Here is an 18491-nt window from a genome sequence, read left to right as displayed (position 1 = left end):
TGATTATATTGGTATCCGGAAAATAAAAATATTCATATAATCGATATCTAATAAAATTATTATATTTCGTTAGTTGGCAAAAATTGATGAGTGGCCTACACATTAGTAAATATAATTTTTACCAAGGGGAAGAAAAGCCCCAAAATAAAACCACAAATTTAATGGATTGATAAAAAAACAAAAGTTTTTACTTTTTAAATAATGTATTTCATCAGATTTAAGTAAGAGGCTTGGAAAAGACAAAAATAAGTTTTACAGTTTTCATGCCATGCACTTTATGCAAATTTTGTGCATGTGAAATAGACGTGCATACAGCAACTATGTAGCAGTTTTTATAATTTTTTCTTTTACGCAATGTCAGGTTGTTAAGACACTTGTTTAATTCTTTAATTTGGAAGTACATCCGAGACCTAAAAAATAACTTGTTCGCTTTGTTAGAACAGTCTACAGTTACACTTTTGGACATAAGATTTTCTAAATAATTTTTAGTTACCAAAATGGAATCACCATTCATGTCGAAGGAAAAATTGTCTCCAGTTACTTAATATATGACAAGAGAGTGTCTGATGGTTTACATAAACCACACTTACTCAAATGATCAACCCACGTGTACGTTGAAACATCTTCGGATTGAATAATGTATTCCTTCAATTTATGGCAGATATAACCAGCCAAATTCTCCAAACCATTATACTCGAGGTCACTAATGTTTTTTCATTCTGACTCTCATTGAAAACTTGAAAATCCACAACTGTTTAGTTGTTAGAATCCAGCCTTTGGATCAATTGTCCAGAAATTGGCAAATCTGGGATGTCATCTGTTTAAACGTTCGAAAATTCGTTCCGTTGTCTTTCCTACGCGTATATAACTTTTATAAAATATAATCAAGCTTTTTGTAAACACTTTAAAAAAAATTTAATGGGTTTTTCCCCGAAAAAAGCTTAATTTTTTGGTACTATGTATCAAGTTAAAATATTTAATTTGGAATTTGAAGGATAAGATCGTCTTTTTTATGAGCTACAAATTTACTTTTACTGGTTCTATAGGAGACTCAAGACCAGTTAGGAGACTCAAGAGACAGTGGCCAGAAGACTTGTGTGAGTGACATTTGTGTTAGTGAATACAGTGGTGAATAAGGTGAACCGGCACTGGCCGGCAACACCTACAAAGCATTACATAATTATCAGTTTTACTTAATACTCTTTTGTACAGAGTAGATTGTAAATTTGCAAGTTTTCAAATAAAAAAAAAAACTGGTTCTATAGACTAAGAATATACCTTTTTTTCGTTTTTTTATATGCTACATTTTTTCCAAGAATATTTTTTCGATAAAATACTTACTTTTTGAGTATTTGCGAAAAACCACCGAAAAACTTGTTTTTTTTTTTTTGTTGAAAAGTAAACATTTTTAGTCGCAAGTTACTCTAGTACCTACTACTGAATTACGTGACCCGTCAAAATAGCCCGGTCAAAACAGCCCCGTCAAAAAAGCCCCGTCAAAATAGCCCGAACACAAAATAGCCTCGACAAAATAGCCCGCAAACAAAATAGCCCCGACAAAATAGATCGCACACAAAATAGCCCCGGTCAAAACAGCCCCGGCTAAAATAGTCCCGGCTAAATCAGCCTCTTATAAACAATTACATAATTATTTATACAAGGTGTCCAAAAACTTTTTTTTTATTTAAATTATTTGACAAAAAGGAAGAATGTATTTAATTTATTTAATTTAAAATGCATTTTACTGTTGCCCGAAAACAGAAAAAAATGTTTATATCATACATTAACATTGATTTTCGCTAACTTAAATGTTCAAACTTCCAAGAGGCAGGAAAGACAGGACTCGAGTTCTCTAAAAAGACAATTTTTATTTAATGTGGTTAAGATAAACATCTGAATAAAGAATAATTACCATTTCCGAAAAAATGTATTTTTAAGTAATTATTTCATGATGAATTCTGAAGGGAGCTTTTTTTCGGGGCTATTTTGTCGGCGGGCTATTATTCCGCGGCTATTTTGTCTGCAGGCTATTTTGTCGGAGCTATTTTGTGTGCGGGATATTATGTCGGGGCTATTTTGTCGGAGCTTTTTTGACGGGGCTATTTTGACGGGGTACCACTGAATTAACCTAGTACCTAAGTTAAAAAAACTCTATAGAACAAAAGTTGCTTAAAGTTAGTCAGATCTGTTTCCGGACTTATTTTAAACGTATATTTTTTCACCTCTAAGTAAAAGCAATCAACGGCACAAATTCAACTTTGAAGTGGGGGATGGGTAGAACCTAAATCCAAATTTTCATGCAATTAGGAGTTGACCCTGAAAATTACGTGTGTTTCTTTTTATCTTTTAAATCATTTTACTTAAAATCATTTTTTAACTATCAAATAATAATTACATATTGAGTTATTTTATTTTTTAAATTTTAATAATAATTATAAAAATTTTTACTTTTTTGTAATTTATTTTTAAAACAAGCAATCATTTAAATAATTATTTTGTAACAATTTGTATTATTTAAGAATATAATAATTACATTTTGGTTTTGTAGTAAGTGTTTTTTAAGAATATTAATGTATAGTTTTAAAATATTGTATTGCAAATAATTATCATTATTAAATGGTTATTATTTGTGAAGTATTCTTTTTCTTTTTTCACACCCTTATGTATGTAACAAATCTAAGGGACTTTCTGAAAGGTAAATCTAAATAGTTATAGTTAAAGAGGATAGCAGATATGGTTTATACACAATAAAATCAAAATATTTAAAGAAAACCACGGTAGACGTTAAAGACACAAAAGAAGAGATACTTAAAAGTTACATAAAGAATTCGAGACAAAGCTGTTGCTGCCGTAATTGACTCCGCCCACTATATATCTGTATATCGTGGGAAATATACAATGCAACACGAGCTCCAATCGCTCGACTAATAGCTGGCATCAGTGTGTGATCTCGCGTTGATCGATAAATATCTAAAATTTCGTATATAAGTCCTTCCCTTTACTTTTCAGCTACGGATCTCGTTTCGCTGTAAATTTATCAGAAAAATTTAAGTACAAAAATCTTTTCCCCTCTAAGTGTGCCATGATTAATGTGTTAATTATAAAGATAGTTATGAACAATATACTCCAATAATTAATTTCCTAATGGTGGATCTCGGGTTGTCCTCGAATTCGTTGGATCTCGCCTTGATATGAAGACGTATATATATATATATATATATATATATATATATATATATATATATATATATATATATATATATATATATATATGCAAACAAACAACTAGTTTATTAGGGTTGGCCAGGATGTTAAAGAAACACTCTTTTGACTTTTTTCTAGCTTTCGGAATGATTTTATTCCTTTTTCAAGACTCTGTAATATAGATAAAAAGAAATATGTAAATTTTTTATAAAATATCACAATTCGTCAGTTCAACTTACTAGTCGTTGAGATTATTTAAAAGCTTTATGACCCTCAACAATACTAACACAAACATAGAATACAGAAAATAATGGACAAAATACATTTTAAAATTTGGTAAGGATGGTAAATTTTTATATTTATTCTATGACATCTTTTGATGGTGTGTTTTAACTCTGATACATAGAGAACAGAAAGAAAAAACAGTCAGATTAAAATGTAATTAGGTGTTTTTAATATTGTATTTATTTTCAAAAAACCAATAGGCCCATACTGGGTAATTTTTATTTTTAAATCTGTCTTAATGGTATGCAACCTGTTATGCACACAGATGTATTGTGTAGTGCATATGTATAAGAAATATTTATTTTATTTTTGATGTTTTTCTAGTAAGTAACAATAAATATTGCTCAGTTTATCTGTCAGACTTTTTATTTATGCAAGACGTACTGGATTTTATCAAACACATTTCCAAGAAAACACGTTTTGAATGGTTTGTTTATTTCGCCAAAATACATGAATCTTCGAAATTAAACTCATGTTTCAAAGTTAATGCATGTTCTGTAAGTGCACATGCATTTATTTTATTGGTTTTTATATCACTACGATGTGAGATCACCCTACTGTGGAAATTGCGAGATGTTTCCCCGATGTATACGTTGTTACAATTGGAACACGGTATGGAATAAACAACATTCGAAGACTCTTGTCTTGTGAAGGGATCCTTTGTTTTTGAGTATAACTTAGATACCGTTTTCACGTTCCTAGTTGAAATTTTTAAGCCATTAACATTTCTGAAAATGTTAATTAGCTTAGGTGTCAGAACTGGAATGTAGGGCAAGGAACCAAAAGTTATTTTAGGTGGTATTACTGATGTGATGTCGCTGTCTGTCAATGTCAATTGTCGGACCTCATTATTATGAAAATTTTGTTTACCAGAAAATTGAGAAGGAAAAGGAGAACCGAAAATGAGTTTACTTAAAAGCCCTATGGGATATGAGTTCTCTAGTAGTATAGATCTCAAATTTTTTAGTCCCTTGTCCCTGAAATCAATGTGCGACAAGTTTGTAACCCTACTTTTTAAGGCCAAAACCAAGTTTGTTTTCATCCTAGATGGATGTTGAGAATGAAAATTTATGAAACGGTTACTAAAACAAGGCTTACGATACCACTCCGTCCTCAGAATGCCATCACTGCCACGATGAATAAGCATGTCCAAAAAAGGAATCATATTATCAACCTCCCTCTCAACTGTAAACTTTAGGTGTTCACATTGGGCATTGAAGGTGTTTAAAACATCAGATACTTTGTTTTCAGGGACCGACAAAATCAAATCATCTACATATCGCTTAATAAAAGGTATGTGAAACGGTATCTTTTCTTTACAAGTTGTTATAAGTTCATCCAAAACAAAGTTACATAGGATGGGGGATATTTTGCTACCCATTGGAGTGCCAAAGATTTGTTTAAAAAAATTACCATTGAACAAAAAGATGTTGGAGTCAAATATGAACGTCAAGATTCTTATGAAATCCTCTAAACTGATCTTGGTATGCAGAGAAATGCTGTTCCAGTTGTTTTTGATGCTGTTAAGGATAGCATCTAGTGGTAAGTTTGTAAACAGTGACACAACATCTAAACTAATCAATATATAATTATTCGGAACTTTAACATTGTTGATGAAGTTACTAAACGTGAAGGAATCTCTAATATAGAATTCATTGGATTCGTTGTAGGAAATTGTGAGAATATCTGTGAGGTGTTTAGCAAGTTTACTATTGGGAGCATCAATTGAAGAGACAATAGGCCTCATTGAAATAGTGGGTTTGTGAACTTTAGGAAGTGTATAAAACCTGGGTGCAACTGCATTATAGATTTTCAAGGATTTTGCAGCTTCTGTTGTTATGGATTTGGAAGAAGCTAAATCCGAAACCAGCTTGTTCGCCTTTTGTTGGAGGGTGCACACCGGACTATTTCTTAGTTCGATGTAACTTTTTTTGTCATTCAATAAACTATTACTTTTTTCAATGTAATCATTCTTATACATTGCCACTGTTACATTTCTCTTGTCACTCCTAACAATGTAAATTTCCGGATGTGATTTTAAAAATTGTTTGCACTCATTGTATATATTGTTCAAAAAATGCCCTTCTTTACTTGTTTTGTGTAGAAAGTTAGTGATAACATTAGTGCTTTGAGATCTCATGATGTCCTTCTCCTGGAGTTCTAGACCAGAAATTAGAAATTCAATATCTGAGAGAAGAGAAGACATTTTGAAATCTTTAGCGCTAGGAAATAGGCAAAATTTTGGACCCAAAGACAAAAGTTTTTTGACATTGTAAGGAAAAGTGATGTCAGTTAGATTTTTAAACCATTTTTCTTGGAACGTTATTTTTGAAAATTGATCTATTTTTATTTTGTTAAATTTTTTGATGTTATTATTTCTAATTTGGAAAAATACTTTATTGTATTTAATTTTTTGTCTTCTATAAAATTCTTGTAGTAAAGGAGCAGGTAAATGTTGCTCTAATATATTTTTTAATTGATGTAAATTCTTTTCTATGTACGTGATATCACTTATTGTTACTGAAATTTCTAAGTTTAAGATTTTGGTTTTTAAATTTGAATTAAAGTTTTGAATTTTACTACCTAATTTACCTCCTTTATGATGTAACAAGTTATTGACGTTAAACTTTCCATTCTCTATGTGTACAGGAAAACAAAGATTCCTTCTACATTTCAGAAGGAAAATCCTTCTGTTGTTGAGTGATGCAAGCTTGATGTTGAAGTTGGCCCATTGTTTTAGGAAATCTACGCTAGCAGAACCATATCCTCTTCGGATGTTCTCAAAAAACCCCATATTGTAAATACAAGAAATACTGGATATTAGTGCCTGTCGATATAAACAAACAACTAGTTTATTAGGGTTGCAGTCAGAAGGTTGGCCAGGATGTTAAAGAAACACTCTTTTGACTTTTTGTCTAGCTTTCGGAATGGTTTTATTCCTTTTTCAAGACTCTGTAATATAGATAAAAAGAAATATGTAAATTTTTTATAAAATATCACAATTCGTCAGTTCAACTTACTAGTCGTTGAGATTATTTAAAAGCTTTATGACCCTCAACAATACTAACACAAACATAGAATACAGAAAATAATGGACAAAATACATTCTAAAATTTGGTAAGGATGGTAAATTTTTATATTTATTCTATGACATCTTTTGATGGTGTGTTTTAACTCTGATACATAGAGAACAGAAAGAAAAAACAGTCAGATTAAAATGTAATTAGGTGTTTTTAATATTGTATTTATTTTCAAAAAACCAATAGGCCCATACTGGGTAATTTTTTTTTAAATCTGTCTTAATGGTATGCAACCTGTTATGCACACAGATGTATTGTGTAGTGCATATGTATAAGAAATATTTATTTTATTTTTGATGTTTTTCTAGTAAGTAACAATAAATATTGCTCAGTTTATCTATGTCAGACTTTTTATTTATGCAAGACGTACTGGATTTTATCAAACACATTTCCAAGAAAACACGTTTTGAATGGTTTGTTTCTTTGGCCAAAATACATGAATCTTCGAAATTAAACTCATGTTTCAAAGTTAATGCATGTTCTGTAAGTGCACATGCATTTATTTTATTGGTTTTTATATCACCACGATGTGAGATCACCCTACTGTGGAAATTGCGAGATGTTTCCCCGATGTATACGTTGTTACAATTGGAACACGGTATGGAATAAACAACATTCGAAGACTCTTGTCTTGTGAAGGGATCCTTTGTTTTTGAGTATAACTTAGATACGGTTTTCACGTTCCTAGTTGAAATTTTTAAGCCATTAACATTTCTGAAAATGTTAATTAGCTTAGGTGTCAGAACTGGAATGTAGGGCAAGGAACCAAAAGTTATTTTAGGTGGTATTACTGATGTGATGTCGCTGTCTGTCAATGTCAATTGTCGGACCTCATTATTATGAAAATTTTGTTTACCAGAAAATTGAGAAGGAAAAGGAGAACCGAAAATGAGTTTATTTAAAAGCCCTATGGGATATGAGTTCTCTAGTAGTATAGATCTCAACTTTTTTAGTCCCTTGTCCCTGAAATCAATGTGCGACAAGTTTGTAACCCTACTTTTTAAGGCCAAAACCAAGTTTGTTTTCATCCTAGATGGATGTTGAGAATTAAAATTTATGAAACGGTTACTAAAACAAGGCTTACGATACCACTCCGTCCTCAGAATGCCATCACTGCCACGATGAATAAGCATGTCCAAAAAAGGAATCATGTTATCAGCCTCCCTCTCAACTGTAAACTTTAGGTGTTCACATTGGGCATTGAAGGTGTTTAAAACATCAGATACTTTGTTTTCAGGGACCGACAAAATCAAATCATCTACATATCGCTTAATAAAAGGTATGTGAAACGGTATCTTTTCTTTACAAGTTGTTATAAGTTCATCCAAAACAAAGTTACATAGGATGGGGGATATTTTGCTACCCATTGGAGTGCCAAAGATTTGTTTAAAAAAATTACCATTGAACAAAAAGATGTTGGAGTCAAATATGAACGTTAAGATTCTTATGAAATCCTCTAAACTGATCTTGGTATGCAGAGAAATGCTGTTCCAGTTGTTTTTGATGCTGTTAAGGATAGCATCTAGTGGTAAGTTTGTAAACAGTGACACAACATCTAAACTAATCAATATATAATTACTCGGAACTTTAACATTGTTGATGAAGTTACTAAACGTGAAGGAATCTCTAATATAGAATTCATTGGATTCGTTGTAGGAAATTGTGAGAATATCTGTGAGGTGTTTAGCAAGTTTACTATTGGGAGCATCAATTGAAGAGACAATAGGCCTCATTGAAATAGTGGGTTTGTGAACTTTAGGAAGTGTATAAAACCTGGGTGCAACTGCATTATAGATTTTCAAGGATTTTGCAGCTTCTGTTGTTATGGATTTGGAAGAAGCTAAATCCGAAACCAGCTTGTTCGCCTTTTGTTGTAGGGTGCACACCGGACTATTTCTTAGTTCGATGTAACTTTTTTTGTCATTCAATAAACTATTACTTTTTTCAATGTAATCATTCTTATACATTGCCACTGTTACATTTCTCTTGTCACTCCTAACAATGTAAATTTCCGGATGTGATTTTAAAAATTGTTTGCACTCATTGTATATATTGTTCAAAAAATGCCCTTCTTTACTTGTTTTGTGTAGAAAGTTAGTGATAACATTAGTGCTTTGAGATCTCATGATGTCCTTCTCCTGGAGTTCTAGACCAGAAATTAGAAATTCAATATCTGAGAGAAGAGAAGACATTTTGAAATCTTTAGCGCTAGGAAATAGGCAAAATTTTGGACCCAAAGACAAAAGTTTTTTGACATTGTAAGGAAAAGTGATGTCAGTTAGATTTTTAAACCATTTTTCTTGGAACGTTATTTTTGAAAATTGATCTATTTTTATTTTGTTAAATTTTTTGATGTTATTATTTCTAATTTGGAAAAATACTTTATTGTATTTAATTTTTTGTCTTCTATAAAATTCTTGTAGTAAAGGAGCAGGTAAATGTTGCTCTAATATATTTTTTAATTGATGTAAATTCTTTTCTATGTACGTGATATCACTTATTGTTACTGAAATTTCTAAGTTTAAGATTTTGGTTTTTAAATTTGAATTAAAGTTTTGAATTTTACTACCTAATTTACCTCCTTTATGATGTAACAAGTTATTGACGTTAAACTTTCCATTCTCTATGTGTACAGGAAAACAAAGATTCCTTCTACATTTCAGAAGGAAAATCCTTCTGTTGTTGAGTGATGCAAGCTTGATGTTGAAGTTGGCCCATTGTTTTAGGAAATCTACGCTAGCAGAACCATATCCTCTTCGGATGTTCTCAAAAAACCCCATATTGTAAATACAAGAAATACTGGATATTAGTGACTCTCGATATAAACAAACAACTAGTTTATTAGGGTTGCAGTCAGAAGGTTGGCCAGGATGTTAAAGAAACACTCTTTTGACTTTTTGTCTAGCTTTCGGAATGGTTTTATTCCTTTTTCAAGACTCTGTAATATAGATAAAAAGAAATATGTAAATTTTTTATAAAATATCACAATTCGTCAGTTCAACTTACTAGTCGTTGAGATTATTTAAAAGCTTTATGACCCTCAACAATACTAACACAAACATAGAATACAGAAAATAATGGACAAAATACATTCTAAAATTTGGTAAGGATGGTAAATTTTTATATTTATTCTATGACATCTTTTGATGGTGTGTTTTAACTCTGATACATAGAGAACAGAAAGAAAAAACAGTCAGATTAAAATGTAATTAGGTGTTTTTAATATTGTATTTATTTTCAAAAAACCAATAGGCCCATACTGGGTAATTTTTATTTTTAAATCTGTCTTAATGGTATGCAACCTGTTATGCACACAGATGTATTGTGTAGTGCATATGTATAAGAAATATTTATTTTATTTTTGATGTTTTTCTAGTAAGTAACAATAAATATTGCTCAGTTTATCTATGTCAGACTTTTTATTTATGCAAGACGTACTGGATTTTATCAAACACATTTCCAAGAAAACATGTTTTGAATGGTTTGTTTCTTTGGCCAAAATACATGAATCTTCGAAATTAAACTCATGTTTCAAAGTTAATGCATGTTCTGTAAGTGCACATGCATTTATTTTATTGGTTTTTATATCACTACGATGTGAGATCACCCTACTGTGGAAATTGCGAGATGTTTCCCCGATGTATACGTTGTTACAATTGGAACACGGTATGGAATAAACAACATTCGAAGACTCTTGTCTTGTGAAGGGATCCTTTGTTTTTGAGTATAACTTAGATACGGTTTTCACGTTCCTAGTTGAAATTTTTAAGCCATTAACATTTCTGAAAATGTTAATTAGCTTAGGTGTCAGAACTGGAATGTAGGGCAAGGAACCAAAAGTTATTTTAGGTGGTATTACTGATGTGATGTCGCTGTCTGTCAATGTCAATTGTCGGACCTCATTATTATGAAAATTTTGTTTACCAGAAAATTGAGAAGGAAAAGGAGAACCGAAAATGAGTTTATTTAAAAGCCCTATGGGATATGAGTTCTCTAGTAGTATAGATCTCAACTTTTTTAGTCCCTTGTCCCTGAAATCAATGTGCGACAAGTTTGTAACCCTACTTTTTAAGGCCAAAACCAAGTTTGTTTTCATCCTAGATGGATGTTGAGAATTAAAATTTATGAAACGGTTACTAAAACAAGGCTTACGATACCACTCCGTCCTCAGAATGCCATCACTGCCACGATGAATAAGCATGTCCAAAAAAGGAATCATATTATCAGCCTCCCTCTCAACTGTAAACTTTAGGTGTTCACATTGGGCATTGAAGGTGTTTAAAACATCAGATACTTTGTTTTCAGGGACCGACAAAATCAAATCATCTACATATCGCTTAATAAAAGGTATGTGAAACGGTATCTTTTCTTTACAAGTTGTTATAAGTTCATCCAAAACAAAGTTACATAGGATGGGGGACTAATGGAAACTTACCACTAGATGCTATCCTTAACAGCATCAAAAACAACTAGAACAGCATTTCTCTGCATACCAAGATCAGTTTAGAGGATTTCATAAGAATCTTAACGTTCATATTTGACTCCAACATCTTTTTGTTCAATGGTAATTTTTTTAAACAAATCTTTGGCACTCCAATGGGTAGCAAAATATCCCCCATCCTATGTAACTTTGTTTTGGATGAACTTATAACAACTTGTAAAGAAAAGATACCGTTTCACATACCTTTTATTAAGCGATATGTGGATGATTTGATTTTGTCGGTCCCTGAAAACAAAGTATCTGATGTTTTAAACACCTTCAATGCCCAATGTGAACACCTAAAGTTTACAGTTGAGAGGGAGGCTGATAATATGATTCCTTTTTTGGACATGCTTATTCATCGTGGCAGTGATGGCATTCTGAGGACGGAGTGGTATTGTAAGCCTTGTTTTAGTAACCGTTTCATAAATTTTCATTTTCAACATCCATCTAGGATGAAAACAAACTTGGTTTTGGCCTTAAGAAGTAGGGTTACAAACTTGTCGCACATTGATTTCAGTGACAAGGGACTAAAAAAGTTGAGATCTATACTACTAGAGAACTCATATCCCATAGGGCTTTTAAATAAACTCATTTTCGGTTCTCCTTTTCCTTCTCAATTTTCTGGTCAACAAAATTTTCATAATAATGAGGTCCGAAAATTGACATTGACAGACAGCGACATCACATCAGTAATACCACCTAAAATAACTTTTGGTTCCTTGCCCTACATTCCAGTTCTGACACCTAAGCTAATTAACATTTTCAGAAATGTTAATGGCTTAAAAATTTCAACTAGGAACGTGAAAACCGTATCTAAGTTATACTCAAAAACAAAGGATCCCTTCACAAGACAAGAGTCTTCGAATGTTGTTTATTCCATACCGTGTTCCAATTGTAACAACGTATACATCGGGGAAACATCTCGCAATTTCCACAGTAGGGTGATCTCACATCGTAGTGATATAAAAACCAATAAAATAAATGCATGTGCACTTACAGAACATGAATTAACTTTGAAACATGAGTTTAATTTCGAAGATTCATGTATTTTGGCCAAAGAAACAAACCATTCAAAACGTGTTTTCTTGGAAATGTGTTTGATAAAATCCAGTACGTCTTGCATAAATAAAAAGTCTGACATAGATAAACTGAGCAATATTTATTGTTACTTACTAGAAAAACATCAAAAATAAAATAAATATTTCTTATACATATGCACTACACAATACATCTGTGTGCATAACAGGTTGCATACCATTAAGACAGATTAAAAATAAAAATTACCCAGTATGGGCCTATTGGTTTTTTGAAAATAAATACAATATTAAAAACACCTAATTACATTTTAATCTGACTGTTTTTTCTTTCTGTTCTCTATGTATCAGAGTTAAAACACACCATCAAAAGATGTCATAGAATAAATATAAAAATTTACCATCCTTACCAAATTTTAGAATGTATTTTGTCCATTATTTTCTGTATTCTATGTTTGTGTTAGTATTGTTGAGGGTCATAAAGCTTTTAAATAATCTCAACGACTAGTAAGTTGAACTGACGAATTGTGATATTTTATAAAAAATTTACATATTTCTTTTTATCTATATTACAGAGTCTTGAAAAAGGAATAAAACCATTCCGAAAGCTAGACAAAAAGTCAAAAGAGTGTTTCTTTAACATCCTGGCCAACCTTCTGACTGCAACCCTAATAAACTAGTTGTTTGTTTATATCGACAGTCACTAATATCCAGTATTTCTTGTATTTACAATATGGGGTTTTTTGAGAACATCCGAAGAGGATATGGTTCTGCTCGCGTAGATTTCCTAAAACAATGGGCCAACTTCAACATCAAGCTTGCATCACTCAACAACAGAAGGATTTTCCTTCTGAAATGTAGAAGAAATCTTTGTTTTCCTGTACACATAGAGAATGGAAAGTTTAACGTCAATAACTTGTTACATCATAAAGGAGGTAAATTAGGTAGTAAAATTCAAAACTTTAATTCAAATTTAAAAACCAAAATCTTAAACTTAGAAATTTCAGTAACAATAAGTGATATCACGTACATAGAAAAGAATTTACATCAATTAAAAAATATATTAGAGCAACATTTACCTGCTCCTTTACTACAAGAATTTTATAGAAGACAAAAAATTAAATACAATAAAGTATTTTTCCAAATTAGAAATAATAACATCAAAAAATTTAACAAAATAAAAATAGATCAATTTTCAAAAATAACGTTCCAAGAAAAATGGTTTAAAAATCTAACTGACATCACTTTTCCTTACAATGTCAAAAAACTTTTGTCTTTGGGTCCAAAATTTTGCCTATTTCCTAGCGCTAAAGATTTCAAAATGTCTTCTCTTCTCTCAGATATTGAATTTCTAATTTCTGGTCTAGAACTCCAGGAGAAGGACATCATGAGATCTCAAAGCACTAATGTTATCACTAACTTTCTACACAAAACAAGTAAAGAAGGGCATTTTTTGAACAATATATACAATGAGTGCAAACAATTTTTAAAATCACATCCGGAAATTTACATTGTTAGGAGTGACAAGGAAAATGTAACAGTGGCAATGTATAAGAATGATTACATTGAAAAAAGTAATAGTTTATTGAATGACAAAAAAAGTTACAGCGAACTAAGGAATAGTCCGGTGTGCACCCTCCAACAAAAGGCGAACAAGCTGGTTTCGGATTTAGCTTCTTCCAAATCCATAACAACAGAAGCTGCAAAATCCTTGAAAATCTATAATGCAGTTGCACCCAGGTTTTATACACTTCCTAAAGTTCACAAACCCACTATTTCAATGAGGCCTATTGTCTCTTCAATTGATGCTCCCAATAGTAAACTTGCTAAACACCTCACAGATATTCTCACAATTTCCTACAACGAATCCAATGAATTCTATATTAGAGATTCCTTCACGTTTAGTAACTTCATCAACAATGTTAAAGTTCCGAGTAATTATATATTGATTAGTTTAGATGTTGTGTCACTGTTTACAAACTTACCACTAGATGCTATCCTTAACAGCATCAAAAACAACTGGAACAGCATTTCTCTGCATACCAAGATCAGTTTAGAGGATTTCATAAGAATCTTAACGTTCATATTTGACTCCAACATCTTTTTGTTCAATGGTAATTTTTTTAAACAAATCTTTGGCACTCCAATGGGTAGCAAAATATCCCCCATCCTATGTAACTTTGTTTTGGATGAACTTATAACAACTTGTAAAGAAAAGATACCGTTTCACATACCTTTTATTAAGCGATATGTAGATGATTTGATTTTGTCGGTCCCTGAAAACAAAGTATCTGATGTTTTAAACACCTTCAATGCCCAATGTGAACACCTAAAATTTACAGTTGAGAGGGAGGCTGATAATATGATTCCTTTTTTGGACATGCTTATTCATCGTGGCAGTGATGGCATTCTGAGGACGGAGTGGTATCGTAAGTCTTGTTTTAGTAACCGTTTCATAAATTTTCATTCTCAACATCCATCTAGGATGAAAGCAAACTTGGTTTTGGCCTTAAAAAGTAGGGTTACAAACTTGTCGCACATTGATTTCAGGGACAAGGGACTAAAAAAGTTGAGATCTATACTACTAGAGAACTCATATCCCATAGGGCTGTTAAATAAACTCATTTTCGGTTCTCCTCAATGAACTGTCAATACGGATGGAATAGGCAGGAAGACAATTAATGCAGCCACGATACAAGAGAGAGGTCCTAGAGAGAGACAGACAAGGTGCTGGAAACTTTGACAGGCCGTGTAATTTGAGTTGCCTATATCAACTTAAATCGGGGAAATATAAAAGTAACATAAAAACATAATCAAGGACTACTTCTTCACTTTATATAAAACAGTCACTAATTTAGTATTTAAATAGTTTTAAAATTATTTAACTCCCAAATACTTTAGGAAAGTAGGTATTTGTTTTGATAAATACAAATAACAATTCTGAAAAGTATTTAAACTGATTTAAACACCAAGTATGGTACTCTGTTCTCTATTTACTCTGTAAATACAAAAAAGTATTTAAATTTTGAAATATGTACTACCAATCAGCCCTGAAAATTAAAATATGAGGTCCATTCAACGAACTGTCAATACTGATTCAATCGGGTCCATTTATATAGGCAACTCAAATTACACGGCCTGTCAAATTCTCCAGCACCTTGTCTGTCTCTCTCTAGAACCTCTCTCTTGTATGTTGGTGGCAATCTCGCTTCACTATTTGAATGGGACAGGGCCATTCCATCCGTATTGACAGTTCATTGGTTCTCCTTTTCCTTCTCAATTTTCTGGTAAACAAAATTTTCATAATAATGAGGTCCGACAATTGACATTGACAGACAGCGACATCACATCAGTAATACCACCTAAAATAACTTTTGGTTCCTTGCCCTACATTCCAGTTCTGACACCTAAGCTAATTAACATTTTCAGAAATGTTAATGGCTTAAAAATTTCAACTAGGAACGTGAAAACGGTATCTAAGTTATACTCAAAAACAAAGGATCCCTTCACAAGACAAGAGTCTTCGAATGTTGTTTATTCCATACCGTGTTCCAATTGTAACAACGTATACATCGGGGAAACATCTCGCAATTTCCACAGTAGGGTGATCTCACATCGTAGTGATATAAAAACCAATAAAATAAATGCATGTGCACTTACAGAACATGCATTAACTTTGAAACATGAGTTTAATTTCGAAGATTCATGTATTTTGGCCAAAGAAACAAACCATTCAAAACGTGTTTTCTTGGAAATGTGTTTGATAAAATCCAGTACGTCTTGCATAAATAAAAAGTCTAACATAGATAAACTGAGCAATATTTATTGTTACTTACTAGAAAAACATCAAAAATAAAATAAATATTTCTTATACATATGCACTACACAATACATCTGTGTGCATAACAGGTTGCATACCATTAAGACAGATTTAAAAATAAAAATTACCCAGTATGGGCCTATTGGTTTTTTGAAAATAAATACAATATTAAAAACACCTAATTACATTTTAATCTGACTGTTTTTTCTTTCTGTTCTCTATGTATCAGAGTTAAAACACACCATCAAAAGATGTCATAGAATAAATATAAAAATTTACCATCCTTACCAAATTTTAGAATGTATTTTGTCCATTATTTTCTGTATTCTATGTTTGTGTTAGTATTGTTGAGGGTCATAAAGCTTTTAAATAATCTCAACGACTAGTAAGTTGAACTGACGAATTGTGATATTTTATAAAAAATTTACATATTTCTTTTTATCTATATTACACAGTCTTGAAAAAGGAATAAAACCATTCCGAAAGCTAGACAAAAAGTCAAAAGAGTGTTTCTTTAACATCCTGGCCAACCTTCTGACTGCAACCCTAATAAACTAGTTGTTTGTTTATATCGACAGTCACTAATATCCAGTATTTCTTATATATATATATATATATATATATATATATATATATATATATATATATATATATATATATATATATATATATATATATATGTTCGGAAAGATTTCCGCGGTCAGGTAAATGAAAATTACTAAGTTCTCGGGAAGAACCGCGTTGAGAATTTATAACTCGACGTTTCGGCACCCTTTTTGGAGCCATTATCAAGAGGGGTATGGTTCCGTTCGAGTTCGGGGTCTCAATCTGCCTACTCCCCTCACTCGTGACGTACCAGTAGTGTCTTGTTCTCTAGGAGAACGGTCAAGCGGCACTGAGGTCTCAATCTGCCTACTCCTCAGTGTCGAGTGACGACCTGTCTTCGCCTGTGTAGCTCCTTTTATACTCTCAGTGCGCGCGGGAACTGTATGCGCGGGAGAGGCCTGAGTGGGATCGACTGGCGTGGGGATTCGCCGAAGCAGCGGTCGCCATGTTGCCGGCAGTCTTTTGGCGTCATCGCGTGTATTTAGGCTGTCAGGGCGTTTTTCAATTTCGATGGCTTCACGGATGATTCTCGATTTTAAGGAGCGGACAGGGGCGATGGTTTTTGCTTTCTCGAAATCTATTTGGTGACCTGTCTGAATATTTCCTTGATGGTATATATCCTTGATGTACTTATTAAAAAACAGCCACCTCACAGTTTTTTCTATTCCGTGTACCGAAAACCCACCCATACAAATCGGTATCTCAATGCCCAGTCACATCATCACCCCGCCCAACTCAGTTCAGTTGTCAACACTCTTGTTTCCCGCTCTATAAGGCTTAGTGACGACAATCACAGACCATCTGAAATAAATTCAATAAGGCAAACACTCTTACAAAACGGCTACCATAAAACCCAAATTAATAGGAGCATTCAGAAACATCTAAATCCCATTTCATCTAATAAAGAAAACTTGCCACCCGATCAACCCAAAATCTTTCTACCTTTTATCAAAGGTGTCACTGACAAGATTAGTAGAATTCTTACCCCTCTAAATATCAAAACCGTCTTCACTACTCACTCCAAGTTGTCAAATCTTGTCAGATCCGTAAAAGACCAAATCCCCAATGAAGACCATGGTGTCTACGAGATACCTTGTTCCAGTTGCCCACGGACATACATAGGACAGACAAACCAACGAATCCAAAACCGTATCTACGAACATTCCATATCTGTAAAATATTCCGACACTACTTCAGCCCTTGCCCAACATCATATTCAGACAGGTCACCAAATAGATTTCGAGAAAGCAAAAACCATCGCCCCTGTCCGCTCCTTAAAATCGAGAATCATCCGTGAAGTCATCGAAATTGAAAAACGCCTTCACAGCCTAAACACACGCGATGACGCCAAAAGACTGCCGGCAACATGGCGACCGCTGCTTCGGCGAATCCCCACGTCAGTCGATCCCACTCAGGCCTCTCCCGCGCATACAGTTCCCGCGCGCACTGAGAGTATAAAAGGAGCTACACAGGCGAAGACAGGTCGTCACTCGACACTGAGGAGTAGGCAGATTGAGACCTCAGTGCCGCTTGACCGTTCTCCTAGAGAACAAGACACTACTGGTACGTCACGAGTGAGGGGAGTAGGCAGATTGAGACCCCGAACTTGAACGGAACCATACCCCTCTTGATAATGGCTCCAAAAAGGGTGCCGAAACGTCGAGTTATAAATTCTCAACGCGGTTCTTCCCGAGAACTTAGTAATTTTCATATATATATATATATATATATATATATATATATATATATATATATATATATATATATATATATATATATATATATACATGTATCTATGTGACTTACAAAGTAGATACTCGTAATACGTTGTCACTTCATATATACCGTTATGACTTCCGATTTCGGAAGTCACAACATTTTGCCTATATTTTTACGAATTTGGCTACTAGATGGTATCAGAAGGCTTATATTAAAAATTTTGCCGGAAGTCATATCGTATCTCACATACTCATAAGATC

Source organism: Diabrotica virgifera, chromosome 8 (genome assembly GCF_917563875.1).
Source record: "Diabrotica virgifera virgifera chromosome 8, PGI_DIABVI_V3a".
NCBI lineage: Eukaryota > Metazoa > Arthropoda > Insecta > Coleoptera > Chrysomelidae > Diabrotica > Diabrotica virgifera.
The sequence above is the reverse complement of the archived record's forward strand: the minus strand, read 5'-3'. Positions refer to the sequence as shown.